The 19,061-nt window shown below is 54.4% G+C and overlaps 1 protein-coding gene across 3 annotated transcripts in view; it reads left to right on the forward strand.

Moving 5' to 3' along the window:
• The first annotated feature begins 4,137 nt into the window (after nucleotides 1-4,137).
• TSPAN14 (tetraspanin 14) overlaps nucleotides 4,138-19,061 on the forward strand; it is a 54,304-nt gene continuing 39,380 nt past the window's right edge. Inside the window, exon 1 of one of the 3 annotated variants that reach the window (XM_027596455.2) lies at nucleotides 4,138-4,269. The gene's annotated coding sequence lies outside the window, so the exon portion shown is untranslated. Of the gene's footprint in view, nucleotides 4,270-4,358; nucleotides 4,377-19,061 lie in introns of those variants that run through there. The other 2 variants (XM_027596456.2, XM_027596457.2) reach the window with 2 other exon arrangements.

Raw genomic sequence — 19,061 nt, forward strand, 5'->3', positions numbered from 1 at the left:
CGACCAAGACAGAGGGGTAAGGAGGAAGTCAGAGGACCATTAAGACGAAGCTCTGCCATTTAACATTTTATTTATAGCCAACTACAGGTTCAGGAACAGGAGAAGAAACTCTCAGCTTCTTTCTCTTCCTTTCTGTACCGGTTTTTGTGCCCATAATCCATACCTCAGGCTTGTTGTAGTCTGCACTATGTAATTCAGCTATATTCTTGGTAATTACAGTTCCAGGGGCTGGCCTGGAAACTAAGTCACTGGTTATAATACAGCCAGCCCTTTTAGGAATTGGCGCTGTCCATCTCTTGATTCTTATTTTTTTGAACCAGGAAAATAAAAAGGGCCTGCTCTGCTTTGAGTATCCCTGAGGCTCTGAAGCCACTCATATTGCTATAAAATGGGTCAGGTAGAGCTTAGTGGGTCTCCTATGGCACCTGGGAATGGCATAAGTAACTGTCAGGGGAGGCCTGGTTGGGGGCGGGTGGAGGCCATGGTGGCTCTGTGGGCATTTCCTTCACCCTCTTTTTTTTTTTATTAAGATTTTATGTATTTATTTGCTAGAGAGAGTGTGTGTGTGCGCACGAGAGCAAGCGAGAATATAAGCAGGGGGAGCGGCAGGCAGAGGGAGAAGCAGACTCCCCGCTGAGTAAGTAAGGAGCCTGATGCGGGACTCGATCCCAGGACCCTGGGATCATGACCTGAGCCGAAGGCAGCCGCTTAACCCACTGAGCCACCCAGGCGCCCCTCCTTCACCCTCTTCATACCCTGCTGCAGTGTGGCCGACTAGTCCACAAGGGAGTGGACTAGTCTCTGAGGGGCGCTTTGGCTGGCAGGACCTCTGCCACCTAGGTCATGGTGCTTAATGGTGGGTTAACCCTCTCCTTCCTCCTTGCTCTAAGCTCATGACCTCCTTCACATCCGGAATTCAGCAAATACCATCAAGTGTGAATGACTGCCTTTCCAAGGCCAACTTCACTGGAAACATCTCTGCCTCCATACTCCCCTCAATAATGGTGGAGGTGTCCCTCCATCAGAGGTGTCCTCTCCCTTACGGCCCAGGTCCCATCTCTCTTTCTTCAGAATCCTCACTCCTGCCTTCCATTCTGGATCATTCCTATCACTCCATAAACTTGCTCTAGCAACTTCCATATTTCAACAAACCCCTCTGTATTCTAACAAAAGTTAAAGCTAGATATGGTCACCAGCATCAGAAAACAGAGGATTGAACAAGACAGAAATTTTCTTTCTTCCATAGACAAAGTCAAGAGGTATGTATTCCAGAGCAGGTATGGTGGCTCCCTAAACATTAGGAACCCAGATGTATTCTAACCTGTGGCACTAACATTCTCAACACACGCCTTCCACTTCAAAGTCTAACATGGTTCCTTGAGCTCAGGCTACACCTTCACGTATTCCAGTGAGCGGAAAGAGCAACAGCTGAGGAGAGAACACCATGGCCCTTGAAAGCTGGTTCTCAGAAGTTGTACATGGACGCCTCCCATTGCTGCTGGTTGGCTGGAACTCAGTCATGTGACCACACCTACCTGCAAGGGAGTCTGACAACTTGCTTTTATTCTGGGGAGCCATGTAGCCAGGGGGAGAATGGCTATTAGGGTCCTCTAGCAATCTCTGCCAAAGTCTCCTGTGATTCCACATCCGTTTCGAGACCCCTCCCAGTTCTCATTCCATGTTAGACAAGCTGTCCAAACAGGATAGCTCCACCATGGTCTGGCTCCCGTCCCACTACTCCAGGAACACTGTCCTTATCACAGTCACCAATGTCTTTCATGTTGCCAGTCAGTGGATCCCTCCCTGTCTTCATCTTATCTGAGCTTTAAGTAGCATCTAACACAGCCACCCACTCTGTTCTAGAAACTCTTTCCTTTCTCCGTCTCTGGGATATAGCAGTCTCCTGGTTCTCCTCTTGCCTCCTCAGCCTCTCTTGCTCAGTCTTTTTTCCTGCTCTGGCTCCTTTGGCTCCTCTGGGTTCCTTTTCAACCCTCTCTTCTGTGACTACCGGCTCACCCTAGGTGACTTCCTCAGATACCACAGCCTTTACCATCTTTAAGATAATACCTCCCAAAGTGCCCCCTCCCCCCCACAGCCCAGGCCTCCCTTCTGAGCTCCTAGTCTCGATAGTTGAATTGGGTCTTTGATGGACATCTCAAAGTCAACATGGCTAAAACAGAATTCTTGATGCTTCTCCCTGAGCTATAGTCTCTTTCCTCCAGGCTACCTCATCCAATCAATGAGGCCCTGTCCACCAGCTTACTCCAGCCAGAAATTTGAAAGTTATCTTTGGTTTCTCCCTTTCCTCCCCTGACATCCATCCTACCAATATGTCCTGTTGAGTTCATGTCCAAAATAGCTTCTCTCAACCACTCATCTTAGTGTGGCCACAGTTTGGTCCAAACCACCATTATCTGTGGCCTGGACTGCCACAATAGTCTAATTGTCTTCTTGCTTTTATTTCTGCCTGCCACCCACCCACTGCATTCTTCACGCAGCAGTAAATCAGAACGTGTTAGTCTTCTGCATAACATCCTTCAATGGTTTAATTAAAAAGCCTCCATCCCTAGACAGTCTTGCATGCCCTGACCACCTCCCCATTTCATCTTGATCCTCCTTCACAGGCTTGCTATTCAAGCCACACTGATTTCTTCCAGCTCCTTCACACGTCCAGAGCTTACCTTTTTCCAGGACCTCGGCACATGCTGCTCTCAACCTGGAAGGTGTCTGCCTGGCTTTTCTTCAGGCTGTCTCCTCATCCATTTGACTTCGACATCTCCTTCTCAAAGACACTCTCCCTGCCAGCTCCATCAAAAGTGGCTCCTATTCTCTATCCCAGCCCCTTGTTTTTGTTCCAGCATTTATCTCAACTTGTAATTGTCTTCCCCACTAAAAGTAAGCTTTATGGAGCAAGAGGCTTCAGCAGTCGTTTACTGTTGTATCCTCAGCATCAAAATAGAGCCTAGCACAGATGAGGCACTCAACCAAGCCCTCAGTATCTGCTTAAGGGTGACTGAATGGACAGGTTCCCCATGGACATCCCTGAGCAGCCTGTCACAAGCAGACTGCCTCCCCTTTAATAAAAGCAACTGAGAATGGACAGTCTGCATTGCAAGATCTCCTTACGACTCGACCTGTTGGCTGCTCGTACTAGAACGTGGCCCAGTTTTGATAGATGCCACTTACCTATTGCCCACCTAGCCCTCTTCCACTTGGATGAGTTTAAGAGTCAGAAGTGTGCCTGTGCCTCATTTCAGAGAGGCAGGAGGCGACCGCTGAGGTTAGCCTTTCTAATACCAGTACCCGGCCAGCAGCGTGACCACCCCTCTGCAAGCTAGCTATACCTCCAGTCTCCCTCCTTCCCCGAGAGTGCTCTCAGCCATCTCCCCAGGGCAGATCTTAGGAACAAATTTCAGCAGGCGGTCCAAAGAAAGGTTGGTATTTTTAGCACCAAGGCAAGAAGGAGCAGGTCTTTGCTGCCCAGTGTGCAAAGAAATGCAAAATGTTAACTTACTACCTTTCTCTTGAAGCAGCCCCCCCCCCCCCCCCCCCCCCCGGCCAGGCAGGAGCGCCTATTTTCTCTCTCTCTTTTTTTTAAGTAAGCTCTATGCACAAGGCGGGATTGAACTGAAGACCCCCAAGATCAAGAGTCACTTGCTCTACCGGCTGAGCCAGTCAGGCGCCCCGCCTCCTATTTTCAAAACGGCCATTTTTCTAATCCTGCGCTCACCCCTACCGGTCACCCCCGTACCCCTTGAGATGTGGCCTCCCCTCGGCCCCCACAACTCGGATTTCTCGCTGGCTCGGGGGCCCCGCCGAGTCCTCGTTAAGGCCGTCGGCGCCCGGCCGGCGCACTTCGTCGAGCACTCGCAGCGGCCTCAAAGCGAGACAAAGGGGCGGGCCGCCGAACAGGCCCCGCCGCCGCCGAGCCAGCAGCGCCGGCGGAAAGGCCGGGCGGCCTGGGGGAGGGGCGAGCCGGGGGCGGGAGGGGCGGGCCCAGGGCGTGGCCTTCGGGGGGGCGGGGCGGGTTCGGAGGCGGGCCCAAGGCGCGCGAGGCGGCACTGCACGGTGCGGAGAAGCGGCGCTTTTTTCTCGGCTGCCCCCGGCGCCGCGCCCCCGGCCCCGCCCCTCCGCGCCCCGCCCCCACCGCTCGGACGGCCCGAGTCGCGCCCTCCCACCCCGCGCCTCCGAACTTGCTCTAACTTCCTCGGCCAAGCTGGGCCGAGCCGCTGCCGCCGCCGCGACCGCCGCCGCCGCCGCCGCGCCCGGGTGAGTGGAGCGCGGAGCCCCCGCTGGAACGTCGGGCCTTGCCCCCCTCATTGTCTGAGGCCGACCCCCCCTCCGAACATCCTCTTGGGACTAGGACTGCTCCCCAGGTTCGGGCTCGGCCCCTCCGGCTTCCTCGCCTTTGCCCCGGAGGCGGCCCCGCGGGCGGCGCTGGCTTTGTCTGTGTCCAGATCGCTCGCGAGGGGCTGGAGGCCTTGGCCCGGACCCCGCTGAGCCGAACTCTGGCGCCGGGCGGAGTGGGAGCCGCCGCGGGCGACTAGCCTGGCGCTGGGGGTTCTGTCGCCCTTGCCCTGCCCGCGTCCCCGGACGGGTGCGTGCCGGGTCCGCGCGGGGGTGGGAGAGCTCGGGGAGAGAGGGGCCGGACCGCCGCCGCCCCCTGTAGGGGCTCTGCCTCCTGTACCCGACAGCGAACCCAGGGAGGGGCATTCTTTTCGGCTCGGCCAGGGACCCTCGGCTCCCCAGAGCTCCGGCCAGGGGTAGAGGGTGGTGCAGACTTGGGAGGTCCGTCCCCTCCCCCGCCCCGGAGTGGGTGTGCACCGAGTGGCTCACCCTGGCGGTGCGCCCCACTCTGCCCTGCACGGATTTGGGGTGGCCCGAGTTTGAGTAGGTGGTGACCCAGCTTCTTCGTGCTGATCGTTTGAGGTTGTGCTTGGGAGCAAACCCCGACTCCTGACCTAACTGGAGCTTCGGTGGAGTTGGGTCTGTGGTTACGGAGTTGGCTAGTCTCGCGCCGCTCCTCCTGCTGGGGAGGGGTGGTGGTGCGGGTGGGTCGGAAGTGGGTGTGCGTGGAGGGGTGGTGGTGCCGCCGGTTGGGAAGTGTGTGTGTGTGTGTGTGTGTGTGTGTGTGTGCGCGCGCGCGTGCGCGTGGAGGGGTGGTGGTGCCGCTGGGTGGGAAGTGTGTGTGTGTGTGTTAGGGTGATGCAGTGGGTAGGAAGTGTGTGTGTGTGTGTGTGTGTGTGTGTGTGTGTGTGTGTGTGTGTGTGTGTAGGGACTTCAGTCCTGGGATCTCCGAGACTCGTGTGGAGTTGGTCTCCTGCTAGAAGCGGTTCTTGCTGTGGGGAGTCTGGGGAAAGGCGTGGGCCCTGGTACTGGCCTGGCCAATGGCTGCCGGCTGTGATGAGTGCCGCGGCATGTGCAAGCTCAGTGGCTGTCCCGCGGTGCTGGTGACGGGGCATCAGGGTGTTTTGGGTCGTGAGTGCAGGGCGTTACACGGGAGCCTCTGCTGGTGTGCTCTCTCCAGTGGTCTGCTCTCTAGAGGTCTTCCTTCCCGGATAGGGGTTGCTTGGGCTGATAGGAGTGGGTGTAGCTGCCTGCCAAATCCTCAAAAGTAGCCTTCCTCCTACCCTTTGACCTCATAGGGGAAGTTAATGCCTGCTGAGTGCTTGGGCCACCCTTCCCTATTTGTGTCTAGGCTATCGCAGCACTCCCAGCACCGCTATATCCCTTCTACTTTCAGCAAGCCCTGTGGTTGGCAGAGGCACCCTTCCTTCCAGGGATCCTCCTGGGCCCTGATGCGTCCTCTTCAGTCTTGGCCCCATAAGCCCTTCTAACTCCTCTCTCAGCTGTCTCCAAACGTTGTCCCAGTTTGAGGATCCCTGGTGTCTGGGAGACAGGCCACCAGAGGGATTTTTCCCTCCCCTCTTCCTGCATCACCCTTTCTTGCATCCCACCTTCAGCTGGAGAATTTCTCCATCTCTCCATCTCTGCATTTTCAAACTTCACTGCTTGGAACATCAAATGTGACCTTCACGTCATTTAACAAAGCATGATTGAGAGTCTGTGGGATACCAGAGGTGCCAGGTGCTGTTTGCAGGCGCTGTTCTAGGCTCATGACTCCCTGACTGGCCCGTGGGCCCTGTGTGGTCTTAGAGCCCAGGCTGAACATAGGTAGTAGGTGCTTTCTGGTGTTTTATTGCTCTGCGCTTGATCTCAGCTTAAGCAGCATCATTCAGACAAGCAGGACTCCAAAGTGACTGGTGTTTCTGGAGGTGGCTGCCTTGAGGAAGAGAAGGCATGAAGAAGAAGGGCCTTCAGAGAGTTGGCTGCCCAGGAAGGTTTCCCTCCTTTACCAGCTGGGCAGCTGTGCTAATCTCTGAGGGCAGGTGAGGGTGCCTCCCTTCCCATGTTTGAGAATGGGAGGAAAATCTCATACCCTGTGTAGGAGGGGAGGGGGCCCTGCCCTGTAGGTCATGGTGATAGTGGAGGCCAGGGAGTTCTGGAAGCCCTGGGTTCTGGAGACATTTCCTGAGGCCTCCCTTGGTTCACTGTACGCTCAGGGATTTGATGGGTTTTCAGTTTGGCTGAGCCTACAGGGTACCATTGTGCCAGTCCTGGGCAACCTGGCTGGAGTTAAAATCTAGTGGAGGTTATGGACAAGTTTACAGCAGTTCTGTGGAAGGTTTAAGAGTGTTGTATCAGTTTATTGAGACTTACTCTTTATGGACGCATACACCAAGCGCTATCCTAGAAGCTTTACTCGCATTAACTCATTTAATCCTTGAACCGACATAGTATGATAGATAATGTATCCGGCCCCTGGGACAGAGGAGGACACTGTTCTAGAGAGGTCACAGAGTAACTTGCTCCAGGTGTCAATGTGAGCCGCTCTCGTCATTTCAAATTTAGACAGAGCCTTCGTATGGAAGGTGTTTAGGACGCGGCGCAAGGCTGGCCCACAGTGGAGCTGGTAGGTCCTTCAGTGCAGGATCCTTGATCCCCTGCTTCTGAGAGCATCCCGTCTGTCTAGCACACAGCCGGCATCCCTGGCCCCCTGTTGAGGGACTGGTGATGAAGCTTTTGTCTCCCTTGGGCCAGGGACTGGGAAGCCCAGCACTTCCATGCAGAGAAGATTGGGGAGTGAGTCATGGCCTCTATCTGTCTAGATAGATCAGGGTTTGCTGTGGTAACAATCCCCAAATCTCAGAGGCTTAAAGCAGCAGAAGTTTATTGCTCATACCATATCCATTGCATATCTGCTTTCTGTTGTTCTCACTGCAAGCCCATGCTGATTAATTGGAACATTCCCGGACACTTGGACAGAGGGACAGAGAGCGGGATCAGTCTCACCCCGGCTCTTAAGGCTCCCACCCAGAAGCGGCATTTCACTGGTCGAAGCAGCCATGTGGCCCTCCTGACACTCTCCTGTGGAAGAGGATTGGGGACATTTGGTCAATAGCACTGAATGCCTCCCATCTGCCTGCCACTGTGTCCTGCCTGTGACTTCTTCCCAAGGCCTGGGTCTGAGTGTCACATTTCTGTGTCACTAGAAACATGGATCATGAATTGAAGAAACACTGTTGAGGCTAAAGATGAATTGGGGTGCCACATTTGAAGGGCAGAGGGAGGGTGAACGAGACCGTGGGTTAGGGTGGTAGCGAGTAGTCTGCAGAGGCAGACTGCTCTCTGACCCTGGGCAAGTTACTTGAGTTCCTTGGGTCTTCTTTTGCTCATTCATTCATTCATTCATGGGCCCAAGGACTCATGGTGAGTCCCAGGCCGTGGATTCTTACTCAGCACATGTTCAGCTCCTGCCCCAGCGCTGAGGCCTGTGCACTGGGATGATGATCCCTGTTTCTGTTACGGGGTCCTGGTGGTCTTTAAAGAAGGATGTTAATGCCGGTGGGGTGGGAAGTGGGCTCCTGCCCCCCATCACTGCCCTGGCACGTCAGCCCTGATGTTCTGGACCCCCCATGCTTCACCTGTGTGTGGCTGGTAGGGCAGCACCTTTTCTAGAAGCGGGAGCAGGTAGAAGGACCCCTATAGGCCTTGCCCTTCCTCTTCCACTTTGGAGACTCTCAGGCTGAGCTTGTAGGCCTGTAGGAAAGGTAGCGAGGTCATCAAAAGCTGGAGAACAAGCTTGATTGGGTGTGGGGCTGGGATGGTTGTCTGGCCTGTAGAAGGGGGGAGAACCCCTCTGTTAATTGCATTTTTCCGCTCGAGTCCCCCTTGTGGCATGTTAAAGAGCCAGCCGTGTTATGGAGCTTCGCTCTTGTGCTTTGTCACCTGCTTGGTCTCTGGTGACTTCCAGAAGGGCCAGGAAACACTATTGGAGGTGATGAGATTCCGGGTACTTCTGTACTGGTTTAACTTACTATTCTTAGTCCTAATTCCTTCTTTTTCGGGGCCTCTCTGCTTTCCCATCTGGAATAGAGGGAGAGGTCGTGGGGGTTTATAGCAGTGGCCTCACTCTTGGCTGGTCACCAGAGTTCCTGGAGTACTATGTAGACAAGTGCCTTGTGAGTCTTTGGCCTAGACGGATGCCAATGTTCCTGGTTTGTCTTACCTTCCATTATAGCAGGGTCCTCCCCGAATCAGTGTGGGGTATTCATAATGTCCATGTCCATGTCCATTTTCTACCTAACAGCAAATTTTTTGGTTCAGCACAGGCCCTGGCTGGGTGGCGGAAAGTGTTCAGTGCCTCTGTCAGACATGAAGACAAATAACATTGTCCGGCTTGTAGGGTGGACAGTGGGGAGGCCAGCTTTCAGGTTGTGTCTGCTTTCTAGCTTGAGTGACCTGGACAAGTCTTTGATTCCCTTTGATTCCCACCCCCCCCTTCCTGGACTTGATTTTCTCATCTGTTATAAGAGAAGAATCTGCCCTTCCTGTCTCACATGGGGTTACTGTGAAACGCAGGTACACACTTCACGTCCGAGAAGCCAGAGCTGAGCCCCGGAGTTAGGCCTGACACTCTGGTTTGGGACTGCTGCCATCACACTGACAGTTCTCAGCGAAGTGTTCACCGGCAGCTGATTATGGGAACCCCACTTCCTCTACTCCTGGCCTTGGTGGGGTGGGGTGGGGGTGGGGCTGGGCCAGGCTCTGCTGTGCGGCAGTTTTTCTCTTAGAGGCCTGGTCAGCTGTGCTTCAATGGGCCTGGGCAGGGTGGAGTTAAACCCTTCACTTCTCGAGGTCTGTTCTGCCTCCCTTGCTGAGCAGCCAGGGAGAAGGCTTATTAGAGTCCTGGTGTCCATCAGCGGGATAACGGGAGGGACTGGCTCCTCTCTCGTTGGACTCTGCCAGCCTGCACTGTGGGGCCCAGAGCCATGGCAGCTGGCTCTAAAGTGGCCTCTGGGATCCTGGGTAAGAGGTGAGCCCCTGGTGCTCCCTGAGACTGTGTGTTCCCTGGAATTTGGGGGAGCCAAGGCTGGGCTTTCCTACACGGCCAAGGTTTGGGGAGAGGCAGGCTGGGACAAGGGGCTGCGCAGGGCTGGAGCCTGAGGAGTGGTTTGAGGACCTCCCTGGGTTTTCCCTGATGACTCGTACCAGCTGCTGGGACCTGTGCCGAGCTACTCTGCAGGGCCAGAGAGCTTTTAAAAAAGAGGCTTTGAGGAATTCCTGGTCCTGACACCTAGGAGAGAGTTGCTCGCAGCTGCTGGAATTAAATGAGGGTCCCCTGAATCTCTTTTATCTACACCTGGAGGTCTGAGCCGTGAGCCTGGGAGGGCCGAGGGCCACAGCGTGTCACAGGATGTGCCACCCCAAGGCAGGGTCTTGGGCTCACAGCCTCAGAGGCCCTTAGGGGTGCCTGAGGAGAGCTGGGCTTACCAGAAAATGGCATGAAGGAAAAGAGCCACCTCATGTTCAGATTTGGGCCTCCTGAGGAGGGGTGACTGGGCCCCACACACCCACTGCAGCGGTTCATGCCACCGTGTGACTTCAGCAGCAGGAGCGTCAGGATTCCCCATCTGTGGTGCCCTCGCTGTGCTCAGGACTCTGCTCATCCTGTGCCTCTGGCCACTGTCACCAGCCGCTCTAGGGAGAGGCTCTGGTTGCCTGCTGAGTGGCCGTTGTTGTGAAGAGACCTCCCTCATGTCTGGCCAGCCTGCAGATTGGCTGTCTTAGTTCAGCCCTTTATTCTGGGGCCAGGCAGATGGCTCTGTCCCTGGACCTTGGTGGGGGAGGCCAGCCTCAGCCCCAGACCAAGTGGTTCCCACATTTTGGGTCCAGGAGGACTTGGAGCTCCGTGTTGTTAAGGAAATAATTATTCAGACACTTGTTAAAGCAGTAAAGCGGACATTCTGTAGGACTGTTGCAATAGGTAGAAGGACTTCTAGTCTGGGGTTTTGCAGTAGGGAAGAGAGATTGGGCTCAACCTCAAATGCAGCCTGGAAAAGGGGTGATTAATAGCCAAGGAGCAGAATGGAGGGGGTTGGTGGATGGAAAAATCTCTCAGAGGGTAGGGTAATCCTTTGCTGACAGACCTCAGGATTCTGTCGGAGGCAGGCTAGGGTGATCCGCTGTTACCCGAGGGTTGTTGGAAGATGAGTTGCTGGTCAGACATGGAGGGTGAGGGATTCTGGCCAAACGGACTCAGCAGGATTCTTGCTGAAACTGGACTCTGCGAGGACGGAGATGGAAGCCCAAGGTCAGGCCTGGCTGAGCAGAGGGCTCCAAAGAGCCTAAGTCTGGTCAAGGAGAGACGGTCTGTCAGGGTTCTGAGGCTTACAGCAGCCTGCGTTCAGCCTTGCTCCTGGTTCTCGCACTGGTCTGAGCTCGTCACTGTTCACACTTGTTTCTCAGGAATGGTGACTCTCCCCTTTACCAGAAACCTGGGTCCTCGTCTTTTAGCATCTCCTGGCTTCTTATTCTCGGCCTGTTGGACTGCCCCTCAGCACCCAGGAAACAGTGTAGACCTGGGGCTTGGGTTCCCTGCAGCTCCCCACCCCTAGCTCCTGTTGCCAGATCTGTTGGGTGCCAGAACACAGCCCCTTGACGCTGGACGACCCTCCCTGTTTGACCCTTGTTCCTCGGCTTCTGTACCTTGTATTTCTTGTTCTCTCCATCCTGGGCAAACCAGTCCGACAACTTTGTGGATCACCCTCCTCCTAGGGACTGGACTGCCTCACTTGTCTGAGCCGGGCCCAGGGAGGTGCTGTGTGTGTGTGCGGGGGGGTCTCCTTCCCCTGCCTGGACTGTGTACTCCGGGGCCTTCTGGTGGGAGCCCCCTAGCCTCCTTCCCCTGTTTAAGGCCTTCCCATCCCTGCATCCAGCCAACCACAGTGTGATGCTCCTTGTTTGCTCTCTGCCCCTCCTCTCTACTTGGTCAGGCCCCACTGATGACCTTGTTTGGTGTGTCTTCTACTCCTGGGGCAGCTCCTGTCTCAACAGCCCGACTTTTTGGGAAGGAGGCCACCTGCTGTTGTGAGAAAGAAGGGTGGATGAAGAAAATCTGTTGGCTCTGGGTTGGGGGCCTTCCTCACTCCTGAAGCCTCCAGGCCAGAAGCTGGCTCTGTGCCCTCATCCTGACTGCCACAGTCACTGCCGCCTGCCTCCTAGGTACTTCCTGTGAAATACAAGTAATGGTGTAAGCACAGATACATTTTGAAGGGGCATGTTGACAAGGGAGTCTGGTGGTGGTAGTGGTGGGGTTTTCATGCCCCAGGGAGCAAAGAGGGAGGGAGTGGCTTGTACCAGGTGCAGGGGTGGCTCAGGGCCCCTCTGGGTTCGGGTAGCCCTGAACTGCTGTCTTGTGGGAAGACAGATGAGGTTGTGGGGCAGGTGCCAGCTGAGGTGCCACAGGATTTGGTGTGTTGAGGATCAGTGCTTACTTGGGGGTGAGGGCCTTGCCCACTCATGCAGGAAGATAGTTGGAGAGGAGCCGGTCTTGGTCTAATGGAGGGTTCTAGGATTCTGGGCAAGAGAGCCAAGGGGTTGCACTGGTCTCACTGAGAGGGGCAGGGACTTGCTTCCCAGTAGCTGAGGTTTGAGGGCTCCCAAGTGCCAGCCTGTTTCTGCTTGTTGTGAAATCTCATTTGTGCTCTTTAATTGGGGGGCTACTAGTTGAACATTGAGCAGTCATCAGAGAGCATCTTATGGCCTAGGGGAGCCAAACATATACTGCCCCTCTTTCCAGTCTTCTTTCCCTGTGGCCTGGGCAATCTGTGAGCTTGACGTCATTAGGAAGTCTTCGCTGGGGTGGCCTGGGGGTGCTGGCAATAAGTGGGGGCCTATTTCTGCGAGGTAGGGAGAGCTCCATTCATGAACCACTCCCTGCTTTCCAAATGGTCTCACCCAAACCGTCTGGTCAGTCCTGGTTGTAATAGGCATTGTGTCATACCCTTCAGAAGCAGGAGAGACTGGGATGGTTATTATATTGCTCCTTAGGGGGAAAATCACTTGGAGGAAATACATCAGTGCTTCTGAGTGCAGAGTGTTTATTGACGTGCAGTTAAGGGAGGCTTTTAAACAACATACGTGTATCCCTTTAGTAAGGAATAAATGCACAGACCCATCACCCATCTCACTGACTCCATTTTGCAGTTCCATTTTCCGAAAGGTATGTACATGGGGTTTAGTGGCTAAGGGATTGGGGTTTTTGAGCTGGGATTTTGGAGAAACTGTTTTTAGCCCGTACTTGGAGTTGGGCCAGGCCCAGAAATCTGTTGAAATAGTTTTCTTTAGCTGCTAAAATTGGGATGGGTTCATACTACTAGGATTTTGAGCCTCACCAATGGCTGGGGAGGGCCCTGCGAAGGGTCCCTGCTGGAGGCCTGGGCTGCCCGAGGCTCAGCCTCCCCCATGCCTGCACACATTGCCTGAAGCTTGGGGTCGGCCAGTCTCACCACAGAGTAGACCTGCCCCCAGGGGGTCCTCCTTGCGGGATCACTTCAAGTTTCCTTTCTGCCTTTGGCAGAATCTGCTCTTGGTCTTCCTGGGAAAACTATTTTGGGACCTGGGGAGGAGTTGTGAGCAGGGAGCTCCCTGAGTTGGTACTCTTTCTTGGTGACAGAAGCTGGCAAACACCCCCCCCCCCATTTCACCCCTGCCCTCTGTTCTAGGGGATGCCAGAATCTGCATGTGGAGGGTTACAGGTGTGATTTTTGTGGGTGTGCCTGCAGTCACAAACTTGAGGGATTTTATTTTATTTTATTTATTTATTTTTAAACTTGAGGGATTTTAAATGTCAATTTAGGTTTAACTTTTTAATTAAAAAATTATACACGATTAAAAAAACACATAAAGATACACAGTGAAAATTAGCATTTCCATGCCTGACCCCTTCAGCTCTGCTCCCCTGAGGCCTCCACCACCAGATGCTGGGTGCCTAGTCAAGCGTCTCCTTTCTGTACTCCTCTTGTTTGTCCCCTTGCTAGTATACTAATTACTCTGTTCTGTACTTAGTGATTTTTACTCTAAAGCTTATCTTGGGATTGTTCCATTTCAGCTCACAGTTCAGTCCATTCTTTTTAACAGCAACACGTTCTTCCGCTGTGTGTTAAACCGTGATTCACTTTGTCAGCCTCCTATTGCTGGACATTGAGGTTGCTTTCAGTACCAATTTTGTTTCTAGAAGCCAAGCTGCAGGAATGCCTTGCACGTGCTCGGAGGTCTATGATAGATGGCTGGGAGAGGGGTCCAGGCATTGAGTGCTTAATGAGAAAAGAAGCACGTTGTTTTGATTCCAAGGGGGAGAAGGAAAGTTTCCAAGCTTTTCTTTCGGAGGGATCTTGTATTTATTTCTGCAGGCAGAGCCCAGAGCTGGAGGGAACTCGCCGTGGGTGTGCTGGTGTCCTGGTTCCTACCGCAAGTCTTGTTTTGGTTCAGCTCAGGTTAGCCTGTCTCTGCAGAGCACCTGTTGTTTGCAGCCCTTGGCTGTGCCCTGTGCATACCCAAAAGTGTGATATAAGAGGAGGCGGCCCGAGCCAGATGAGGTCCGGGGAGGGAGGAGAGGCTTCGCAGATGGGGGTTTGAGCAGGCCCAGGAGTATGCAGGACTTGGGTAGGGTGTGACCCAGGAGTCTTGGCTGAGAATCCAGCAGGGGCTGGGCATCCACTTTCTCCCTCAGTTTCAGGGGTTGGTGTGAGGGTTAGGCCTCCTGTCGTGGCCTCGCTGGGCCTTTTGTTGCTCTAGGATGCCCCCACCCCCCACTCCTGGTCTCCTGCCTGCTCTGCAGCCCCAGCTGCATTAGGCCACTTCGGGTCTGACTGCCACCCTGTGATTTTAAAAAGCCTGGGTGGAAGGCACCTGGTGTAAATAATAGATGGGTTTTCTCAGGCGACTTCCTTTCCTAGCAGAAGCTGGGGGGGTGGGGAGGTGAGGGCAGCTGAGTTTTTCCTCCTGGGTTGGGCTGGGGGGGAGGGAGGGAGGAATGTGAGAGGGTGCATGTGGGAGCCTTGGCCTGGCATCCTCCTGGGAGTTCTGGGAGCCCTCTGTCTGTTTCCCCATCCCCGTGGCCACTGTGCGCCTCTCAAGTGACCACAGTCTTGCCCCCTGTGGCTCTGGCCGCCTGGGCAGGGCCGGAAGCAGGGAGATTTTAGGGCTGGCTGGCAGATGAAAGGGGGCTGACATGACCCTGAACTGGTGGGTTTGAGGCCCGTGCCCCTGCCCTGTGTCTCCCAGCACTGGCATCACTTGCTGCCCCTGTGAGAAGGCCAGAGCTTCCCATGCCCACAGCTCAGTTGTATGGGGCTTGGGGCCTGGGCAGCACAGAGGTTCCTATTGTGGCCGCGTGGCAGCTAGGGCTGACCTGTAGGGCCGAGGAGGTGGGGCCTGGGGACTGACAGTGGAGCTATTCACAGGCTCTGCCCTGGTTTCCTGCTGCCTCCCTTTGTGGATTTTTTTTGGGGGGGGAGGGGAAGAGGAGGGGGGTGGCCAGTGCTGCTATTGTTGTAGGCGGCAGGAGCCCTTTATGCTCCTAGAAGTCTTTTGGTAGACCGGTCTTAGCCACTCTGGGACCCTTCTTGTGTTTTGTGATGCTGGGTGAGCTGCCCAGCCTGGACTCTGCCCTCTCCCAGTGCCCCCCATCCCTGGAGGTCTAGGTGGGCCCTGCTTTTTGTGGTTACCTCCATCAGGATCTCCCTTCTCCCCTCAAGTCTCCATGCTGTGCTTGGAACTGCCCCCCCCCCCCCCCAAGAGTTCAGAGCATCTGGGCAAGGAGTGGGAGTGCCTGTCCTATCAGCCACCTGCCTGCCACCTCCGGGACTGGGTTCAGCCTGAGCTCTCCTGGGCCAGCTGTGGCCTTGGGTGGCATCTGGGTGGCGTCCAGGTGCGTGCCTGGGACGCGCTGTCAGTCTCTCAGGCTCCACTTTGCTTTGCACCTCGGTGCTCAGCCCAGTGTCCCCGGTTCCTGCCTGGCACGCTCAGCTGCAGAACAGCCTGCTTGTTGGCGGGCTGGCCTGTAGCCTCCACGCTGCCTGAGCCCCGGCCATTTTCCTTTGTTCTGCCGTGTCCGCACTCTTGAATCTCAGGCGGGCGGCAGGCTGGGCAGGCAGCAGGCAGTGGATGTACAGCACCAGCGGCAGCCCTTAGGACATGAATCTTCCCACGGAGCCAGAGGCAGGCAGTCCCTGGGCTGCACTCCGTTCTCCCAGCTGTCCCCCCATCTCCCCAGGGGTGCCGAGATCTCTCTTTGATTAGAGACAGTCCCCCCCTCTTACTGGATCAGAATCGTGGCGACTTGTACAGTGGGGACCTGGAGAGGTCCCACCTGTTTGTGGCCACGGAGGGGGTGAGAGAGAGAACACACAGCCCCTTGGGAGTGCTAGCCTCCTGGTCTTTGACAGAAAAAGCTACTCCCAGGCACCAAGTGTGGTCTTCCTTTACCTCCCGGCCCTCCTGCATGAAGGCCGTGATGAAGTCCGTGGAGGATCTCTTGGCTAAATTTAGTGGCAGGGGTGGTTGAGAAAGTTTCTTTTTACTTTGGTCTATGGTTGTGGGAATTTTTCTCCCAACTGAGGGGACCCATCCCCTGCCCCTGTGTCTCACCTCCCCCAGTCTTTGGTGGGCATAATGAGCTTCCTCCTGGGGGGCCCGATTTTACCCACGGGTGGGATTGCAGGCAGGGCTGAGGGCTACTCCCGGGTACCTTTTTCTGGAGTTGAGCCCGCCCCAAACCAGAAGTCTCTTGCTTTGCTTTCTAAACGCAGCCAGAATCTGTAATAGTCACCTGCCTTTGAAGTAGAGTTGTTTTGCCTGAGGACTAGTAACTTTCACTATTTTTATTGTGTTTAGCATTTTATGTTACCCTTCTAAAATCTATCCATCTTTGAGATCAGCCTGCCTCACTGAAGGGAGGAAAAATAATTTTTCCTCTGCCCTTCTGGGTTCTTGGCTGAGAGCTCCTGTAATAAAATAAAATAAAAGATGAACAGGAGAAAAACAAGTTTAGTAACAGGTACACCTCCTGCATACATGAGCGAGATCCAGGAGAACTTGAGGAACTCCCTGAAATGGCCCAAGCCATCACCTTAAATATGTTCTTCAGCTAAAGACACAAGAAAGATGACTGGGGCTGGGAGGGAAGACCAGGAGACGGGGTTAGGTTGTTATGCAGATTTAAGTTGGGCTCTGTTTACATTGATAAGAGTTTATGATTTAGTGTCACCCTAGTCTTCCTGGTATTGAAAGAGGAGACACCCTTACAAGTGGAGACTTCCCTTGTCGGTGTAAATTTCCCTTCAGTAACTTCTCCTTGGTTTTCAGAGCTTCTCCCCTCCCTGCTGTCTTTAAAACAGTAACCAGGTCAAGATAATCCTTATGCCATAGAGGCAGATTTTGGGGTGGCAGATTCTGCTCCCCTCCTCATTAGCCAGGTCTCACAAATTAGGAAGTGAGTTCTAGCCCTGGATGGGGTTGTACTTTGGAGTGGCGTCATTTCAGCAAACGTCCAAGACGCAGCAAAAAGAGCTAAGTTTACTTTCAAGTGCACTGAAACACAGGTGCTGCTTTTACGGTAGGTAGTTGGACCCAGACAGGGTTGGGCAAAGTCATGATTGCGGCAGCACGGTGCTCTGGAGAAAGCAGATGGAGGTAGAAGGCTGGGGTTGAGTCCCGGCTCTGCCACTGGCTCTTTCTGGGTGACCGTGGCAATTCATTTCCATGGGCGCTGGTCTCTGGAAAATGGCAGTGTTGCAAAGATGAACTTCAGAAACATTTTAGCTGTGACTCTGAGCTCTTTGACTCTAACTCGAAAATGGTTGGTCACTACCTTGAAAGCCCCTTTTGCTAACTCAGGATTTTGGGGGGAAGAAATGTTATCAGATGGGATTAGCAGAAGGTATCTCTTCTTTAGGTTTTTGAGAGGTGGTGGTGATGGTCACCTCCACAGATGTTTTTCACATGGAAACTCACCCACCCCGAGGGCCTAACCTGTACTATCAGTTCTCAAGAGCTGGGTGTGGTACGAGTGAATAACTCTTCTCTTCGAAAGGCAGCATTCCCTCTGAATCATGGGGTCGGGGAGGAAACTCAGGCTCTGCATTTTGCCTTCCCTTAAAGTGAGGCCCGGCTGTTAAAAGTAAAAACAAAAACATGGACATAGAGACACCCTCTGTACCTAAATTTCCCCTCTCCTCTTCCTGCGGGGGCGGGGTGGGGGGCTGGGTTTAAATTTTGTCTCCATGTTGGGTTGTAGATTCCAGAAGGCAAAACCATCCTCTTGCTGGTGCCCCTTTAGGGTTGGTTCCTGGCCCTTTATCTGCCCTTCCGCACCCAGCCGCCATCCCCTGGGCCTCCTGAGCCTGCCGGTCCAGTGGCTTTCCTCCCATTGTCTGCCTCACCGGGCTCGGCCTCTGTGTCACTGCCCTGGGCTGTGTGTTTCTGTCAGACCTCACAGCAGGCCTTCTTGGAAGATGCCCAAGAGGCAGGGAGTCCCACTTCTCCAGTCACTGGGTTAGAGTAGCTTCCACAGCTGTGAAATGGGAACAAAAATAACCTGTAAGGATCCAGTGAGATGCACTGAAATACCGAACAAAGTCCAAAACTACAGCACAGCTCCAGGAAAGTGGATTACATCCCGGGTCAGTCTGCTCACAGTCAAGGTGGGTGGTGGCCTTTCCTCCCAGGACTTGCCCTAATGGTGGTGGCTTTTCTGTTAGGCATCTCAGGTCCGCTCCGCTCACAGGCCTGTCTTAGGGCAGCATTGGCAACACCGGGCAGAGCTTGTTGAGCTGCAGCATTGACATTTACACAAAATTCCCAGGTGATTTGCATACACTTTCAAGTTTGAGAAGCCCTGGCGCCGACACCTTTGTTCCGCCCACCTGTTGCTCTAGCACCTTCCTTAGTCTGTTTTGCGGTTTTGCAGACCTCGCCCTCTTGCCCTCCTGAAAGTTGTCGACTTCCAACAGGTCTGGAGCTCTGGCAGCCCCTGTCCCCTCGGGTGTGCAGTTTCCAGCAGCTCTCCCTGGGTGCTGGGGGCGTCTGGGAGGTGGGGCTGGGGACCGAGAAAGGCCCCCTCGGCCGGCAGCCGCGGGCACCTCCCCCAAGCCTGCTGGCGAGGTCATCTTTGGGGTGCGGAGCCCCCGGGGGTAATGGGAGCCCTCCTTTGTGAAAGGGCTGCAGGGAGCCTCCCTCAGCCATCTGGTACCACTCGCCCCGCCCCATCTGTCCCAGCTGGACGACAGGATCAGAATCAGGTTGTAAATGTTGTTTTCTCCTAGAAACACAAACCATTCTATAGAAAGATGGTGTATGGTATGTTGAAGTTCAAATAAATCGTTCAGAAAGGGGACTGTACATTTATTTTTGGAGCAGAAAAAAGTTTGATACGGCTCCCCTGGTATCAGTAGGATCGCCTGCCCACCTCCTGCCTTCTGATGGGGGTTTGTGGGCCTGAGTCCGCCAGGCTGGCGGAGACCTGGCTCCCTGCACAGCTGCGGGGGGGCGGGGGGCTGGCCTGCTGGGATTCTGTTTAGGGGCTGAGCTGCTAATCCCCTGACAGACCCTTCAGCCTTTTTCAGCAGTGTCCCACCATTGATTTGCATTTTTTAAAAAAAAAATCTCCCCCCCATTCCTTTTATCTTTATGTTTTCAGTGCACAAAGTTCTATTTAT

This window comes from Zalophus californianus, chromosome 15 (assembly GCF_009762305.2).
Source record: "Zalophus californianus isolate mZalCal1 chromosome 15, mZalCal1.pri.v2, whole genome shotgun sequence".
Classification (NCBI taxonomy): Eukaryota; Metazoa; Chordata; class Mammalia; order Carnivora; family Otariidae; genus Zalophus; species Zalophus californianus.